This window comes from Cupressus sempervirens, chromosome 1 (assembly GCF_028749045.1).
Source record: "Cupressus sempervirens isolate cs-2001-9-10 chromosome 1, ASM2874904v1, whole genome shotgun sequence".
In the NCBI taxonomy this organism is placed as follows: Eukaryota; Viridiplantae; Streptophyta; class Pinopsida; order Cupressales; family Cupressaceae; genus Cupressus; species Cupressus sempervirens.
In genome coordinates, this window is record NC_143118.1 from 542,323,630 (window position 1) to 542,341,538 (window position 17,909).

Consider the following 17,909-nt stretch of genomic DNA (forward strand, 5'->3'; position numbering starts at 1 on the left):
TTAACCTAGCCAAATTGGAGATGAACTTTTAGCATGAGGGAAGAACTGTGGTACTTAGAGGACTTTTAGATGGGAGTTGCAGAGTAGTTCCCCTGAGGAGAATGCAAAAACTTTTTTGGCATAGTAACATAGAGTGGGCAGCGGAATGCTTCACTATGCCAACTTCACAAGAGCCATAGGTGAAGAGTCATCCACCAAAGATTCAAGAGATAGTTGACAGGCACACTAAGGTATTTGGCAAGATTCTGCATGGGGTTCCTCCTAACAGAGGGATAGAACATGTTATTGAGCTTGAAGAGGGAGCCAAACTAGTCATGATTACTCCCTATCGTCATCCTAAGAAACATAAGGATGAGATAGAGAAGGCAATTAAGGAGTTTTTGGAAATAGGGCATATCAGGCCTAGTAAGAGTTCCTTTGCTTCAGCAATAGTGTTGGTAAAGAAGAAGGATGGGACAATGTGCATGTGCATTGATTATAGGACATTAAACATGAAGGCCATTAAGAACAGATATCCCATCCCATGAATAGATGAGCTAATTGATGAGTTACATGTTGCATGCTCTTTTACAAAGATTGATCTATGGTCAGGGTATCATTAGAGCAGAATGAGGGAGGAGGACATTAAGAAGATAGCTTTTCGGTGTCACTATGGCCACTTCAAGTTTTTGGTTATGCCATTTGGGCTAACCAATGCCCCTGCCACATTCCAGAGTTGCATGAATTAGGTATTTAGGGAGCAGCTTAGGAGATTTGTTTTGATCTTCTTTGATGACATTTTAGTTTTTAGTAGGACTTGGGAGGAGCATTTACAACATCTTGAGATGGTGTTGTCTAATTTGGAAAAAGAATCATTGTATGCCAAGGAATCTAAGTGTGAGTTTGGGATGACTGAGCTACTATATCTTGGACATATTATCAGTGCAAAGGGAGTTCAAGTAGATCCTGAAAAGATTAGGGCTATTGTTGATTGGCCTACTCCAAAAAATCTTACACAGCTTAAGGGATTCCTTGGTCTTTGTGTATTTTATAGGAGATTTGTTAAAATATTTTCACAGCTCGCTACACCCTTGACAGACCTTACCAAGAAAGGGGCCTTCACATAGATAGAGGGAGCTTAGAGAAGCTTTGATCATTTAAAAGAAGGTGATGTCATCATGTCCAGTAGTAGCTCTACCAAATTTTACAAAGCCATTTGAGCTTCATTGTGATGCATCAGGAGATGGGATCAGAGCAGTCTTGATGCAGGAGAAGCATCCCATTGTTTTTGAGAGTAGGAAGCTCTGTGGAGTGGAGAGAAGCTATTCCATATATGATCGGGAGATGTTGGATATAATGCATGCATTAGCTAAGTTTAGGTCCTACCTAGTTGGGGGAAAGTTTTTTATCAAAACCGATCACAACAGCATCAAATACTTCATGAAACAACATGATTTGAATGATAGACAACAGAAGTGGATCACAAAGTTGCAGGCTTATGACTTTGACATTCAATTTGTCAAAGGTAAGAAGAATGTGGTTGTAGATGCCTTATCCAGGAGGCCTCATATTTGTGTTTTAGTTGAGATTACAGGAGTTTTGAGAAATAAGATCACAGAAGAATATGCAAGGGACACTTGGGCTTCTGGAGTAATTGCAGGCACCATACAAGATGATCGCTATGTGGTGTTGGATGGGTTGATAAAGTTTCAGGGCAGGATATATTTGATTCCTTCATCACAATATAAGGAAGTAATACTGAAGGCATTTCATGATGCACCTACAACTGGACATCTAGGGGTCTTTAAGACCTATAGGAAGATCCATGAATAGTTCACATGGAAAGGGCTCAAGGATGATGTTCAGAAGTATGTCAGGGAGTGTACAATTTGCCAGAAAAATAAGGGAGAGCACACATATCCTGCAGGGTTGTTACAACCTTTTCCCATTCCAAATAGGAAATGGGAAAGTATTTCCATGGACTTCATCACTGGGTTACCATGAGTACAAGGGAAAGATTGCATCTATGTGATAGCTGACTGACTGATGAAGTTTTCTCACTTCTTTGCTATTCCATCCACTTATACAGTAGCATAGGTGGCTGATCTTTTCTTTAGAGAGATATTCAAATTACATGGGCTACCTACTTTCATTTTTAGTGATAGGGATAGTAAATTCATAAGCACTTTTTGGCAAGAGATGTTTAGGTTGTGTGGTACTGAACTTACACCTAGCACTAGTTATCATCCATAGACAGATGGGCAGATAGAGATTGTGAATAAATCGGTGGAAGGATATCTAAGGAACTATGTGACTACATAGTAGAGGGGTTGGGTCAAATGGTTACATATGGGAGAGTATTGTTATAAAACCACTTATCATATGTCCATTAAGATGACTCTATTCATGGCACTGTATGGTTATGAAGCACCTAGTTTCATGGATCTAGTTTTGGGAGATAGTAGAGTGCCCAAAGCAAAAAACTTCTTGCAGGATAGTCAGGATATTTTGAGGGTGCTCAAGGAGAATATACAGCAAGCCCAAAATTAACAAAAATTGTATGCTGACCAACACCAGATAGAATGTAGTTTTGAAGTTGGGGATATGGTTTACTTGAGGCTACAACCATATAGATAGTCATCACTCAAGAAAAGTGGAGCAGAGAAGTTGAAGCCTAGGTTTTATGGCCCCTACAAAGTGATATGCAAGGTAGGTGAGGTTGCTTATGAGATAGAACTTCCAGAGAATAGTTGAGTGCATAATGTGTTTCATGTGTCAAGGCTTAAGAAAGCCATCGAAAAAAGAGTTGTGCCTTCAGCAAGATTACCACCATTAGATGAGGAGGGAAAGCTTGTATTAATTCCTGAGGCTATTCTGGATACTAGGGAAAGGACTCTACGAAGTAGGTTGATTAAAGAATATTTAGTCAAATGGAAATATCTGCCAGAGGAAGATGCTACTTGGGAGAGTGAGCAGGTGCTACAGCAAATAGGACTAAGATTGCTTGAGGGCAAGCAATTTCAAGGAGGGCGGACCTATAATGTTCCCATGTTTTAGCCTTCACGTTCTCCAAAGTCTAAGTGGAGGATAAGAAAAATTAAAATCATTCAATTAAAAATTAAAAGGTGACTTTGTATTAATAGCTTCTAGGGTATGTATTAATTATTGGAAGGACAGAGGCCTCTCGTGATTTAATTAATTATTGCAAGGGAGGAATTTCTAGGGTATGCATTAATTATTGGAAGGAGGAAGCTTCTAGCTCTTGCAATTAATTAATGTTTTATTTCCTTCTAAAATGATGAAGAAAAGGATAAATAGGGCTGAAAGTTTCATTGTTGATCATTGGATGATTATGACTTGCATTTGATAAGAGCTTGGATGTGTGAATCACACTCCCTTCTTTTGGAAATAGAGGATGTTCATTCTCTGTTGTAACATTCTAGATGTCATTCCCTTAGGGTTTGGCCTTTGGAATACATCTCTTTGTAATTGATTGCAACATTCTCAGCATTAATATATATTCAGCCTTGGTTTAGCTTTTGGGCATTCCTAGGTGTCCATTACAATTTAACATCCACTTGATAAACCTTGAACTTCTTATTTGTTGCATAAGCCTAGAACATCCTTACTACTTCCATTCTAGCTACAGGTGCATATGTCTCCTCATAATCTATACCTTCTTGTTGTGAATACCCCTTATATACAAGTCTAGCCTTGTTCCTCACAACTCCACCTTGCTCATTCATCTTGTTTCTGAATACCCATTTGGTTCCTATCACATTCTTGTCTTTCTATCTAGGAACTAATTACCATGTATCATTCTTCACAATCTGATCTATTTTTTCCATCATTGCTTGAATCCAATGATCATCTTTACATACTTCATCTGTGCTATTAGGTTCAACCTAAGATATCAAACACATATCCTCATTTACTTTATTTCTTATCATCACACATTTTTCTTTGCTTCCAATTATCTACTCAGGAGGGTGATTCTGTGTTAGATTCCTATTAGGGGTAGGAGTTGACATCTCAACTCTTATCTCATCTCTAGGTTCAGATCTATGCTCTCCTATTTGCTCAATAGTTAAAACATCATTTTGAAAATTATTGTTAGTTTCAATAATAACTTCCACATTCTAATGGTTAGCCTTTGGATCAACAATAGTTACCAAATATATCTCTTCTACTACTTCCTCTTTCTTAACCAATTCAAGCTTATTATCTTTATCATCATATTCATTCAAGAATCTTTCAATACTTCCTTTAAATTCTTCATGTTCATTAGAAAGTGAACTCTTTCTAGTTTTTCTTACTCCCTTAGGACATCTTGATGAAAAATGACCAAACTCTTTACATGTCCAACAAACAAAAATTTCCATACCTTGTGGCTCTCTTTTCATAAGTAGATCAATACCTTCTTTAATCTTCTTGTATTCATCAGATTTGAATCTATCTCTACTTGTGCTTCTACTCTCTTGTATGAAACAAAAGGATTCTGGATCTGGAAACTCAATGTTCTATTATTTGCCCATATTTGATAATTCACCAAGAAGCTCCATCTTTTAGGTGTCAAAATTTCCTCCATCAAACTTAGGACTATCCTTTCTCACCATGATCTCACAAAGCTATTAAGCTTAGCCTTCATGGACCTTATGCTCTAATACCAATTGTTAGAATATATAGTCCACCAATATAATTGAGAGGGGGGGTGAATTAGTTATCCAACTAATATCACAATTATCAACCTTATTTAACTTTAATCATATGAACAATATAATTAGAAATCACAACAAGATACTCATACACAATAACACTAGATATGTTAACTAGGGAAACCCTTGATCAGAGGGAAAACCCCAGTGAGGATGGTACCCACAAGATGATGTACTAATATAAATATTCCTTGTTAGAGGATGGACCCTGATAGGAGTCTATGAATAAATTCAATACATATGATTTCTTGTTAGGAGCCTTTGAATCCCTACAAGGAGTTGCGCCAACCCTATTAGGAGTTGTGGAAGATAGCTAGACCAACTACCCAAACAACTTCAAGGGAAAGACCAATGAACCCATTGTCCAAATGATCTCTATATTATTCCTTATAGATTAATAGAAATGAACTTTACTTCCTTCATCTTCTTCTATCCTATCAACCAGACCTCTGCTCCTTTAGATCATGTAACCAAATCACAAATCTTGCATCTAATAATCCCTTAGATTTCTTACACGCATTTACCAAACACTCTGCTCCTTTTTGCACTTCATACCATGATCACAACACATCACAAACAAGGAAACAATCTTTCCTTTATACCATATCTTCAAAATATTTCCTTGAGTCGACCTTGAGGCTTTCCTAATTAATTGTTTCACTTTGTAGTTCATACCATGATCACAACACATCACAAACAAGGAAACAATCTTTCCTTTATACCATATCTTCAAAATATTTCCTTGAGTCGACCTTGAGGCTTTCCTAATTAATTATAATAAGATAATTAATTAATTACAATTATAATAGCATTGTCGGCTCATAGTCTATACAAAAATTCAAATGTGATACTAGGGCTTGTGAACTTGCTGATGTCACCAATAGATTGTCCTCTGTCACTTCCTAATTGTGCATCTTCTTACTGCATCTCAGATGTAAGATAGCAAACAAGCATTAGGAACTACTTTCCCACTACTCTGTCTCTGAACTGCTCTCTGCAAATTAGGTACAACTTCCATATGTCTTTGGATTAGACTTTCTGCACTAAACCACATCATCAAGACACTATGTTGAACATGTCCATAATTGCTCATCACCAGAGAATCAAACCATTGTCTGTATGACTAAGATCTATGTCTTCTACTCAGCCAGTCTTTACAAAAACCATACTATGTTGACATCAAAGACAAACACAGTCATGAATGCAACATATCAATACTCTCTAATTCTTAGAATACTCCCCCAAAGTAGTATTATCAACATTAATTCCAACAACTCAAAGGTCAAAAGATGGCTTGCATTTCTAGGGTGGATTACAATTTTTGTTTTATGATTGGTTTGAGTTTCCTTTCACTAAAAGAAATTTGACTCAGCATTGGTAGTTTAAATCTGAGTTGTTGATCTATGTTTCTACAAATTCCTAATTAGTGGTGTAGGTTCAAAATTGATTCATGGTTCTTTTGGCCCATTGCCTATAGAATTGATGGTGAATTAATTCAAAACTCGTATGCCTATTATTGAAATCAACCTGTTCTATCTCATCAAAAATTGTCCTATTGAAGTGCAGTCAAAATCTTAGTACAATTATAAGCATACATTTCCAAAAGAAGTTGCAAGAGAAATAGGGTTTTTGCAAGAATTGTGAGCTTAAAAACCAGTAAGTACTCCAGTATAGGATGTAGGATTTATTTTTTAGATAGAATTTATGGTTGAATAACTGTGGGTATAGTATTATTATAAACCCTATAAATGACACCTACAAGGAATTTCATGGGAAAGATAAATTACCAGGATAGGAATGTATGTGATAATTTTTTGAAATAATTAGACATGTCTACAAATGATTATTCAAAAGGTAGGAAACTATTTCCAAATTCACCCTATCTCATGGTTGCTGAGGATTTGTATGATAAAGGAAATTGGGTACACAATGCTCCAATGACTAAGAATGGCCTAACACTTTTCAAAATCTGGTTCTCACAGAGAAATTAATTTGCCCCACATAGTAATGTTTAGAATTTTAATTTAGGGAAATTGGTTGTACCTGGGTTTTTTATGGATGTGGACCTCCTAACCCTAATTAGAAATATGATCCGATGCTCTGATTGGTGTGTGATAATAATGGAATAAGTCTAGTCAAAATCACCTTAGAATGAATTTAGAGGTTTATAGTCTAGACCCACCTTCTAGTTTCCATGAAGCCATTGATTTTCAAAAACTGTAGCAAGTATATGAATCTTAAAGGGTTTATCTGAGAAATGGTCCTTAGAAGGAGAACTTTGTAGTTTTTGGAATTTACCTTTGGTTGCACCATCAGCCTTAGAGCCTTTAATAAAGAGCTATTTTAATTCTCGTGCCTTAGTTGTGTACATATCCTTATGTAAAGAGTTTGGTTAAAATTAACATGTGATGCCTGTACATTTCATGTACATGATGGTTCAAACCATCCATTATGGTGTTGATCTAATTTTTTATTTTTCTTCTTACATTGTTCAAGAGATTCACAATGGCCTAACTAGAATTGAGAAGGAAAGGTGGACAAACATTTTGAATGGTACTCCATGCTTATGCACATGTTCTTGTTTGAAGGAGCATCTTACTTTGGGAAGGAAATGAAATTGAAAAGAGAATAAGATGGAGAATTTTTTCCTATCCAATTATGGAGTACATATATGTCATAGGATAGGGAGGATGCTAGTTTTGTAAGATTTGATAGATATTTTTCTTCCAAGTTAAGAGCATTGTTATCACTTGAAAACCTAGGATTCCCAAGAAATTGTTGGAACTCATTAGACCAAAGGAATTTGCTAAAAATTGAAAGGTGGTCCATAATTGGGGTGATATTATTCCTTATCCAAATTCCATATTATTTAGAGTGTATGGTTCTCAAGGGACTCCCCATGTATTGCCTTATCAAGTTCCCCTTAACATTGGTGTTGTAGAAGTTCTATGGAAAATTAGTGGATTAGAGGAGAAAGAGTTAGAAAAGTGATCAAGAGGTACAGTCTTTCCTTCTTACACTATTGCACATTAATTTATAATTACAAAGGGAGGATGAGTAAATTTTAATAAAATATTTAACCCCTATAGGATGGTAACATCTCATGCCATATTTTTAGATCTAAAGTGATTTTGTGAAATGTTCCATAAGAGAACTAAGGCTAAAAGGCATCAACACCAGATCTATTACCCTAAGGATATAATCATAAATGAATTTTCCTTGCAAGAATAAGAAGTCAAGGAATAAAAATGGAAGGTTTACAAAAATGTGCTAGACTTTATAAATTATTTTGATAATGATTATAATCATTTGAAGGATGCAAAGACGTAGGGTGAAAATTTTATTAACTTGATGACATATTTTGTTGAAGGTTCTAAATGAAAAAAGAGCTATGTTGATTTATGTACATCCTGATCAATCAAGGAAGGTAATACAAAGGCTTGCATTGGCCCCTGCTATTAATCCTAGACAATACACTCTCCAATAGAAGATAGGGTATACTATTCTGAGATCAAGTGAATATGTTACTAGGACAGGTAAAGAAGTAGAAGGTAGGCCTTCATTACCTCATGCAACAAATTTTCCCTCTACCTCAACATATAAAAGACCTTTGTCAAAAATTTCTCCTTTGGAATCTTCTTCAAATAAATAATGAGTGAAAGAGGTCACTTCATCAAGCAAATAGGTATATTCACCTTTCCAATCCCCAATGCATTTTGAAAATAAACAAGGAATAGTTGAACAATTGATGCAATTGAGTATCCAAGGTGAAATTTTTGTTACAATAGATGAATTGGAAGAAGGGACACCAAAAAATCTCCCAATGCCAATCATGGACCTTACTATAAAGAATTTCAGAGGAAAATAATTAGGCCCTGTTGTTGAATATGCTTGTAAGAAAATCATATTAGATGATAGTTTTGTTAGATCTAAGGATTTTATTAAATTTTCTTGGAGATTGAGCATATCCAATTTTGAGGCCAGATGTAGGAAGAGCCAGGAAGAGAAACCTTAAAAAGAGGACTCCATCGTAACAGATGAAGTAAAAGAAGAACTGATGGAATAATTTGGAAAAGTTACTCTAGAAGAATGAAGAATGATGATAAAGGAAGAATGAGTACTATTTCTTCTTCAATGGGGCATTGTAGATGCCATGGTTTTTTATGTTGTAAGAAAGCAAAAAAACACTAAGTATAGAACTAGAGAAGAGGCTAGGTTAGCATCCAAAGGAATAAAGTATAGTGAGGATCATTTTGCACTAGTCATTTGGTTTTTGCAAAAGAGAAATATGTCCAGACAACATGGATTATCTCATACTGATCAAGTGGGAGGCTTAATGGTGAGAAGAGTAGGTGAGACTTCAAGAATGTAAGCTACTCTTATGAGAAAAGTGACTGTAGATTTTGCACTGGCCACTGCTAAAGGATAAATATAGAAATCGGATGAATTAAATCTTAGGTATGAAAAGGCCTTGGAAGCTTATGATGCAGATAAAATAAGAAATAGTGAGTTATTGAAAATAATGGGTATGTATGAAAGTTAACAAGTGAGACAAATAGAGGTGGGGAGATCTTCTCATAGAATGATTATATCATCACCAACTCTGTCATATCCTACTAGTCCTATAATTGAACACGCTTGCATCCTCAACAACCATTTTATGAAGTAATTAAAGATGAAAAATCTAAGCTCAAATATATGATAATAGAGGTGGTAAAAGGATATGAAGAAAAGATTTGAGATACAATATTGTACTTGGTAAGTAATGTTGATACCTATCTTTTTTATTATTGAATTTCAAAACTAGTGGAGATTTAGAATTATTTCAAGGGTGATCATGTGTAAAGAAATATTTTCAATAAGTCAATCAATAGAGAGCAAAAGCTAGATCAAATTTATTTAGTTGCTAAGGAGAAATCATAGGCCTAAGAGTTAATGGAGAAGACATATAGTATAGTGGCTAGTTCAATGGAGTTTGATGTAAAACCAAAACTATTTCAAAGAAGGGTAAGATGTTGTTTCAATAAGTATGTCATTAAGACTTTTTACCTTTTCCCTTATGTCATAAAAGATACAAGTAGTATGAAGATTTGTATGGAATGAGAAGGGGAGTTGAATAATTCCCTCAACCAAATGATGAATGGTATAATAAACAAGGAAGATAATTATTTGTTTACAAGAACTATTGATAAAATTACAAAGGTTGAGATATTCTTCAATTCTTTGTGGTTTAAAAAAAGTAGTTGAAGGCAACATGGAAGGATATTATCAAGAAGGAAAAGGAGATTGTTAAATTTAACTGGCCTAAAGATATTATTTTTAATGAGCGGGTAACAAGATATGGTTCAAAGGAAGATAATCCACAGGTGACAAGTGGTGATCAGGATCAAAATAAAATAGAAGAGATTATACCACCACCTAGAAATGTTGCTCAATCAATAGTTGAAGATAGTTAGAAAACATCTTGGAGACAAAAAGAAAATGTGCAAAGAGGGAAGATAGTTATACAAATAGGGCATCTTATTTTTGTGGTTCACCCACTATGGATATGCCTACATGAAAAACAAGGAACTGATCTTGAAAATTTGGGCTACCAGTTGTAACCTTTCTAACAATCTTTTGTCTTTTCTTTCCTATTTACAAATAGCAATGTTGACATTTTTCTTTTATGTAACAAGGTTTTGTATCCAATATTTTTGGGACATGTTTAATTTCCTTTCAAGTCTGGATCTTTTTGCAACTCATATCTACAAATGAGTTTCCAAGACTTGAAAGAGGGGTCCAAATTTAGATCTAAGAAGGGAATTTCATTTTGAGTTGGTTCAATTTATTTGTGTATCCAAATTTTATGATGTAGATGAATTAAACAAAATATATAGTAGCTGTCTAATTCTTTGGTCTTTTCAATTCACAGATCTGAACACTTATGTGTAAATTTCAAGTAAATTTAATACAAATTGAAGAGATTAGTGGAGTTATACCAAATGGATCTTGTCTCTTTTTTTCTTGTTATCTAATTTTGTGGATTCTACATCAAGTTTATGTGGATTTTAGTTGTAATTCACTCTAAATTATATCTCATATCACATTTTTCTATTAATATGATGGGTTAAATAATTGCTTGATATGGTTTGAGAATATCATATTGTTTTACAAATAGATTTTGATAAGTATGGGATGTTAATGGTATATTGATTCTCACTTAGAAGACAACGGAATATATCATAGGTTATGATGTCAGATTTTTAGTTTGGATTCCAATGGATACAGCACTAGTCACACTCTACTCTAAATGTATATTAAAAGTTGCACAGTAATAAAACCTTTGATCAAAACTTTTATATTTTATGTTTTTTTAAAAATTTTAGAGATTTGTCATGTACTTGACTTAGGAAATATTGGAGAAGAAAGATTAGCTATCCTACATCTCTTTTTTTGTCTCTAAGTTAGAATAGTCAAAGGTCGCCATCTTCTTTAATGAGGATTAATGTTTAAAGGTTAGAGAGAGAGAGAGAGAGAGAGAGAGAGAGAGAGAGAGAGAGAGAGAGAGAGAGAGAGAGAGAGAGAGAGAGAGAGAGAGAATATTGATTAATCCTAGGTATACATGCCTGGATCTTGCAGAATATAAAGGGGAGATGATTGTATTATATTGTTGGTTTGTTTGGATATACTTATCATGGTTTGTAGCTAAATCCTAGGTATTTTCCACTTTCCAAAAGGTAATTCAAATCTTGTCAAATCAAGAGCCAACACATTTCTCGGGCAATATGGTAGCTTGATTGCTATACATATTTTGACACTAATTGACAATATGATTACTTGTAGGAGTAACATTCTCACCATTTCACATTAGTATCAAAAATATATGTACACAAATAACTTAACCTATATATAAATTTCCCCTATACATATACTTCCTTGGTATATATCACCTATTTTTAATAATAATAAAAAACTTATTTTTGTCGTATTACATCACCTCCTTATGAATATGTAATACATACAAACAAACAAGCATATATACTAAGATGAGAAACATATATTTTCACTCTTTTTTTGACAATTATGTCAAAAGAACTCTTAGCACATAAAAATACTTACTTTGGAAGTAATCCAAATTGTTCTAATAAATCCTTATGATTCTTCAATATGATCTCCAAAGTATTATCCTAGATGAACCTTATCAACTCTAAACTCTACTTCTCAATTCTAAGATTAGCTGCAAGATCAATCATGTGATCAGCTATAGAAAGAATCATTGTGGCTATGATAACCTTGGCATCTCTAATATGAGTTTGCATAACCTCTAGATGAGGTAGTAGAAAACCTTGAGTCTCATTTATAAATGTTCTCATATTACTCTCTCCCTGTAGAAACTCATGTTGAAGTCTTATGAGAAATCTCATTCGAGTATAGCATAGTGATGATGTACTTGAATCGATGTTTAGCTCATCTACACTAGACTTCATGTCTTCACCTATTTTCTATAATTTATTCTTGACAACTCTTGTGATGGATGGAATGTCACGCAATTTTTGAAGCAATAAAAAAACATTTTGTACAACAGTCTCTAATGCAGTAACATGAATGGATAAGGCCAATTATCTAGATCATTTAGCTTCTCAACAATTTTTACAACTTGATCCAAGATAGGGGCATTTTTATTCAGTTCAATGTTAGCACAACCTCAAGCAATATATCTTTCACATCATGTAACACATTCTTTTCCTTATGCTTTTTCCTCGAACTAGCTTGTTCTTTCTTTCTTTCGCATAGCTTTGTGTAAATAGCCATTTGGTCATCATCCAAAGTGTTTAGATCCTATCTTGGTATGAAAATTTCCTCTTCTAAAGTCATTGGGTTTGATCTGAATGTAATTGACACTTTTTTTCTCTTCATCTTCCTGCCTTTGTTGGTACTTGGTGAGATAATTTGTGGCATTGGAACTTGAATTTCCATATTTGACATCATGATTCTTGATTCTTTTGTGTTTCTTCTTCCCATTTTACTGGTTCAATATTAGATACAAAAAGTGGTGGAATGAATGGTACAATTTCCATTCTTTGTGATGTATTATCTTCTTCATTGATCTTGTGCTCATCACTCAGTATCTCTTGCATTATGACTTCAAGTTATCTAAAAATTGATATTTGTGAGAATATTGGATTAGTAGAAAAACTTGATAAATGACTTATAAAACTAAGTCCTCCAACTAATTGTTCCTTTGTAATGATTATGGAATTCCCTAATCATCCCCTCACTCAAAGGTCTATGGCTTACTTCTTTATCACCTATAGTAGAAGTGTCTGCATTATGCTCTGTGAAGTCACCTCCAATTTGAGCATGTTCAACATCAATGTTTTCTCTTGTTTCTCCCCCTTGTGTCTATTGAGCCTATTTCTTGGTATATATATTCATTTTTTGTCCCTTGGTGTTCACAGTAGTATATGCTAACATATATAAGGAAGCAATAGGTATATCATTTACATTTTGTTCCTTTGGCTTGAGAAACTCTTTGATCTGTTGAATGATTGGCTCAAATCTAGGTATCTGGGAATGTGTTGGCTCGGTACTTACTATGATATCTTCATCCTTATTATATTTCTCTACAAGATCCACATCTATCAAATCTTCAATTATTACATCATCATGTTTTCCAAAAATATCACTAACCATGTCGCATATTGAATTTGCAATGTCTTGTGGGGTTATGGTTATATAATCATCTTCTTTATTATCAAGTTCAACATATTGCTCGGTTTGAGTATCATCAACATCAATAGTTTCATTTGAATCCTTGATATTGTAGACTTGCCTCCAGATTCTTTCTAAATCTTCATCTAGAGATTACAAATTATTGGATAATACATAGATGGCTCTAAGCTTCAATACAAATATTTTCTTGTATTTCTCCAAAGCTTCAATTATATCTTCCAAACCAAAATCTTGTATAATATTAGCCAATAATCTACTTCTCATTTCTTTCACAATTTTGAGTGCATATTTCCACCAATTGTATATCCTTTGATATAATTCATCAAGTATTTGATCTCTGATCTCTAATGGTGCATATTTAAATTTTTTCATCATGACAATCAAAGCATCTTCTATTTTCTTATAATCCTTATCACTCATCTTTTCATACTTATAATATTTAAAAGTTCCAAGACCACTACTTTCACTAAGAGCATGTGCAATTTCATCTATAGTTTTAGGTCTTTTCAATGCAGCAACTTGGGTATTACTAACCTCATCAGACTTGGTCTTTTCACTATCATCAACATCATCATTAACATCTTTTATTAGCATCCTTCTTTTCCTTTGAGTTGTCTTAACCTATTTGCTTGCTTCTTAGGAGCTTTCTTCCTTTGATGATATTTCTTGACTTGTGGCATACTTGGCTTTGTGATCTTAACATTACACTTCTTCAATGTTGGAGTAGCTTTTTGTGCAATTCAAGTTCTTGATCTTGTCACCTTAGGGATCATGGGGGTAGCTAAAAGTATTTTCTTATCTTTTGTTGTTTTTTGCTCAACAATAATGATTGTTTTTCCTTTTCCTTCTTCTCGAGCTTCATCTTCACCCCATCCTTTGGTGATCATTAATGATTTGTTAGATTCACTTTCATTGAATGTTCTCTCAAGTGTACTCAACATCTTTGATTTCTTATCGATCTTAGTGATAATTGTACCAATTTTTATCTTTTCCTTGACCTCCTCATATGTCCTAAATTATGGGGCATACTTTTTAATCATCTCATTTAACAAAGCTTCAATGACCTTGGTGACCCAATCTATTCTTATTTCATAGTCCATGGGTTCAAGCCATGCAACCTTCAGTAGAAAAACTTTTATAAGTGTATTATCAGTGTCAACTAGAAAACACACATCATCATGGCACTTCTCAACCAATGTAGAAGGTATCCTAAATATTTGGTTCAAAATTATCTCCCAGTGGCTAAATATACTCATTAATTTGGTAAATAACTGGGGTGTTTGTCTTCTATTTTACTTGACCAATAGATGGGAAATTATTTTGCAAATAGAAGAAAATGCATACCAAAAGTGAACCAAATTTGCATTAATTTGACCTAGAAACTTAGATAGTCTTCATGTTGTCTATAAGTTGCTTGAGTTGTAACTCAGTAGTATCATACTTTTGTCCTTTCTTCAAAATATTGTAACATAAGTCAACTACCATGCACGATACACTATTGTTCCTGCTAGATTGAAATATTTTGTAGGTAACCACATACACTCCTAGTTTTATTTCCAAATCAGCTATGTTGTCCAACTTCAAACCTCTTCCATCCCATTGTGGTTTGGTATTCTCTTCAATTTCATTCTTTGACGCCATCCAAAAGGCTTTAACCTTTTTTTTAACAGGGTATTCAATGACCATATGAATAACATGTTTAGTGATCTTAATTGGCTCATCTAACCACATGTGCATATCATTCACTCTTCTCAATACTACCCTAAACTAGTTTGCCTTGAATTCTTTAAAAAAATGTAGGGCATGAATAAGACCAACTGATTCTAAATGCTTATACTTGTCCATTAAGTTTCCATCAATACACATTTCCCCATACACTTCTTGTAGTTCATGATCTCCAACTTTTTCAAATTTGGAGTGATAAAAAGAACAAATATCATTAACAAGTAAACCCCTAAGTGGAATGACATATAGGGAACCCACCTTATATGTTTGTGTGGCAATTTTTGGATACAAAAATATACTTTGATTCTTTACATGCACAATTTTGAATCAACTTGACTAGATTCACATTCTCCTTGGTTTATCATTTCACAGTGGTGGAACTTGAAGCCATTGTCACTTAGTAGGGTTTTAGAAAATAATTTTATTTTCACTTGGTTACTTACAACTTTCCTTGGTGCAAGAATTTGCTTGATAAATTCTCACTTCAAAACTTTTGCAACTTATCCTTCACACAACTCACTCAAATTTTCTCCTTTGCTCTTTGAATGCAAGGTAAAGCAATAAATTTATTTATTTTTAAACCAATATATGTGGAATAAAGTTACCTTTACGAATTTTAGGGCACGTTAATTGCATTATATATACTATATTCTACCATCTTTATTGGACTCATTTTCCACTAACTTCTTGATTACTCCATATGTCCATTATTACTTGATTGAAGTGGTAAACATGTCTCAAACTCAAGTAAAGCATTATCATACATTTAGTACTATTACCTCGATTGTTATTATTGGCTCTTAGTTTCCAAGAAACTGGGTAAATGTCCTTGTGCATTGTTGGTAAACAAATTTGTCACTGTAAAAATTTCCCAACAGAGTATGTGGCAAACCATTCACAACAGTTGGATAGGCCCTTGTTATGCGGCCTTCCTCTGCGTTTAGAGGGGCAGCTCCCTCGTATGATATAATTTTTAAAGATTTTCAAATAAAGAATCTAAAACTTTAAAGATTGAGAGAAAGCCGTTTAGGACAAATGCACCACACAACCTCACAACTTTCTTGAGTCAACAAGAATGATAACAACTTAGGTGATCAAGAACTATGCTTGAAAAGAACTAGTATTACCATGCAAATCCATCATTCATAAACATTCGCACAATACCATGAGAATGTTCACTATGAAAGAATCAGTAGTTGATTTTAGAACGAGAAACCAAAAGTTTATCTCATTTCATTTCCTTGTACCAAGAACATAATAGAGATTTTCAATTTCAAAGACAAAAACTGTACATACTTTCCAAAATTTATCTCTTGATCAAAATTTCAGCATAGTGTTCCCTTATCCTAAAGCCAAAAAGTCCCCTTACAAAGCCCAAAAGAGCCCTTATATAGACACAGAGGTTAATAACTACCCCTCTATGGTTAATAACTATCTCCCAAATACGTGATTTGGGTGAGGTTAATTAACCTCAACAAAATTAACCAAGAATGACTTGAAACTTAGACCTTACACCTTTCGAGAGGAAGATTGAATAATTAATCCTTGCTGATCTCCTTTGATATTTGAATGATTCATTCAAGTTACATCACTTTATTAATGAACGCATATCCTCCTTCTCATGAAGAGATCAAGAACATGTAGCGTGTACGAATGCGCTGAATACTAACTTTATGTTCATGATCTCTCCAATTGTACTTATCTCTATCAAATGTGCTTTTCTTCCATGATGACATCTATTGAAAGGTTGGCCCTTGTATAGACACAAGTACCAAAATTCTCATCTGTCTAAGGTTAAGAGGGTTCATGACAAAAGGCGACCATTAAAAAAAAAATTGCTCGACAATGATTTTGTTGGCCCTCTCACAGGGATGGTAATTGTCCTAGAACAAATATACATCTTTGTTTCTGCACACGCTTGAAGATGGACTGCAGAAGCCTATCTCGTTGTATCTTCCTTGTCTGCAACATGCACTTGTTGAATCCACAAATTCGTCTACTGCAGGATTATTGAACAAGCCCATGTTCATTTTGTAGCTGTCGACAAAGGTGAAAAAATAAGCAGAAACCTCAGTGTTGAGTTGATTTATAACAGATCTCAGCTGTGAGTTAAAGAGTAAAGTAGTTTGTTGAATATCTCCAACGCATTCACCACTGCGAGATCTGAGTGCCCTTACTACAGAAGCACAACCCAATGGCCCAGATGATGTCACTAGTATCCTTCTACCTCCCAAGTCATGCAATTGCCTGAGAATTTTCTTATATTCTGAGACTATAAACTGTGTGTAATCCAGTAATCTATATTGAATGGCTCTGAGGGAGATCGGTGTGAGGAAGTAATTGTTGAAGTAGACATTTCCTCCAAGAGTAATCGACATGAGACCTTGAGCAACAAGTCTGTCAGTTGCAGAAACACCAAGTATCTGCACCACCCTGGTTTTATATTAATTCTGGAGTTGTCGTGGCATCCTGATGATATTTGTGAATTGCACTCCAATGTCGTTTAGAATCCCAATGCCTATAGAAGCAAAGTTAGCACCACTGAGAAAAGCGTCCCCTTTAAGCACAGGACTCAAATATTGTACCCCCAGCTTCATACATGATTTGGTGCCTTCATCCTCCCTTCGCAGCTATGCTCATTGATTCCCATGAAATGGCATATATGGGTCATTCCATCAAACAGTTCATAGGCTTTCTATTTGCCAACTTTGAATGCTCCTATCCCATGAACAAATAGAAGGAAAATCATGGCGGTGATCCTTAGATATTATAGCA

The 17,909-nt window shown here is 34.4% G+C and overlaps 1 pseudogene; it reads right to left on the reverse strand.

The window, feature by feature from the left end:
- Positions 1-16,365: 16,365 nt before the first annotated feature.
- Positions 16,366-17,903, reverse strand: LOC149578604 (GDSL esterase/lipase LTL1 pseudogene; annotated as a pseudogene).
- Positions 17,904-17,909: the final 6 nt, after the last annotated feature.